The 1918-nt window shown below is 30.2% G+C and overlaps 1 long non-coding RNA gene across 2 annotated transcripts; it reads left to right on the top strand.

The window, feature by feature from the left end:
• The first annotated feature begins 326 nt into the window (after window positions 1-326).
• On the top strand, window positions 327-1531 carry LOC109591588 (uncharacterized). Of its 2 annotated transcripts, XR_002189887.1 has the most exons (4): window positions 327-378; window positions 936-987; window positions 1183-1233; window positions 1295-1531. It is a non-coding gene; the product is annotated as an uncharacterized LOC109591588 (long non-coding RNA). The 2 variants fall into 2 exon arrangements; XR_002189886.1 differs by lacking the exon at window positions 327-378 and having other exon boundaries at window positions 758-987.
• Window positions 1532-1918: the final 387 nt, after the last annotated feature.

Raw genomic sequence — 1918 nt, forward strand, 5'->3', positions numbered from 1 at the left:
TTGCATTTCTTAATGCATTATTTTTTGTTTTGCTGTCTTATGCATGGTCTCTTAGGCAAATAAAATCTATCAAGACAACAGTATCTGTGCCATCACAATAGGTGTTAGTTTTTAAAGCTCTTTCAAACTTAAGTCAGTGCAAAACATGCATTATTAAAGCATTGAATCATGGTCCTTGTCTTTATCATGCTGCATAATAGAGATGAAGCCCATGTTTCATTGCTTTTACATAAATGCAAGAGTAACTGCACTGCAGTGAATCCAAGCACTTCAGGTGTCTCGTTGCTGATATTGTTTATTTATTTTAGAGAATATTAAACTCACTGATTGCTCCTGGCAGACTCAGTATAAGGACACCACCAATTGATGGGAGAATGGGTAATTAAATTTATTATTATTATTATTATTATTATTATTATTATTATTATTATTATTATTATTATTATTATTATTATAACAAGAAATATAAAAGAATAAGGTGGACAAGAAAATATAGCAAGATAAGGCAGAACATAATATTAATAAAATAAAATGAAATAAGTCAATAGAGAGATTTGATAAGCTTAATGTTTACTGGTGAGGATAGATAGTAATCCCCGCTCCATTATTATTATTATACACAATGAGAGACAAGAGAGACAAAAAGGGAAAGCCCATAAGGGAAGAAAAATAGAAACGAAAAATGGGGACCAACCAAAAATAGGAAAATAAAATAAAATAACAATAATAAAATAATAACAAAATAAAGTGACAATAAAATAAAAATGAAACAAAACGTCCTACAGTTGGCCATCCACCTCAGGGGACAAAATGGAAGACCGACCCAACCACATCTGGGCATTGGACCGCCACAGGGTCACAGACAGTCTTTGAAAAAGATGGATTATTATTATTATTATTATTATTATTATTATTATTATTATTATTATTTCAAGGTGTTATTTGTAGTTCAAGAGTATTATCAAGTGCTTATCCAAGACATGAAGGGTTAGTTCAGTACATGTACATGCAAATAATATTTCACTGTATGCAGCATAATTCAGTTTGTTATTTTTGTGCTCACTAAGTTTAAGCCACCTCTAATCCCATTCTATTGTACATGTATGTATAAAGACTGTGACCACAATAGGGTACATGTATCTAGTGTTCATGTATAATGTATCTCTGCATGTCTATTTGTAGTGTTCCAACGTTAGTTACTTCTACTTCTAATCAATCCATGATCAATGAAAGGTAAATAAACATGTATTGTTTATTTATTTGTTTGTTTATTTATTTTTTAATTATATTCCAGAAGGCTATCAGCTCCTTTATCATGGAGTGATTTTCAATCACAACTAGCAAACAATGGAAGCTATTCACATCAACGGTAATGTGCATACAATATACAGCATGTATGTACATGTACATATGTACATGTACTTTTACAATAGTGGGAATTAGTAGGTCAATTTTAGCTACAGTGAAACCTTTAATTTGATATAGGAATGTCTTACTACCTCAGATATTATATTCTCTTCCTGCTAGCTAGACACTTATACTTAATTTCTAAAAAAACTTTTGATGTACGAGTTAACTTTCCTCTTATTTCTTCTCCCTCTCTCTCTCTCCCTCTCTCTTCTTCAGTCCATCTGAAGAAAAGAAGGTAGAGATGTCTTCTGCTAGATATTCAATAAACCCCAGTCCAATGATCAACTCCATCAGATTATAAATGACAATTAATATTGACAATAATAAATAATATAATTATTGAACTGTTCTATTTATGAGCTGAGCTCTAAATACTAATAATTATATCACTTAAATACTAATATCACTTATTTCACAGTCTATTAATTATCAATATCACTTAATGACACTTATTTAATTGATTGGACACGCCCATAAAGTTAATAAAATGGCTAGTTATTAATAATAA

Source organism: Amphimedon queenslandica, unplaced genomic scaffold (assembly GCF_000090795.2).
Source record: "Amphimedon queenslandica unplaced genomic scaffold, v1.1 AMPQUscaffold_7770_Cont20282, whole genome shotgun sequence".
Classification (NCBI taxonomy): domain Eukaryota; kingdom Metazoa; phylum Porifera; class Demospongiae; order Haplosclerida; family Niphatidae; genus Amphimedon; species Amphimedon queenslandica.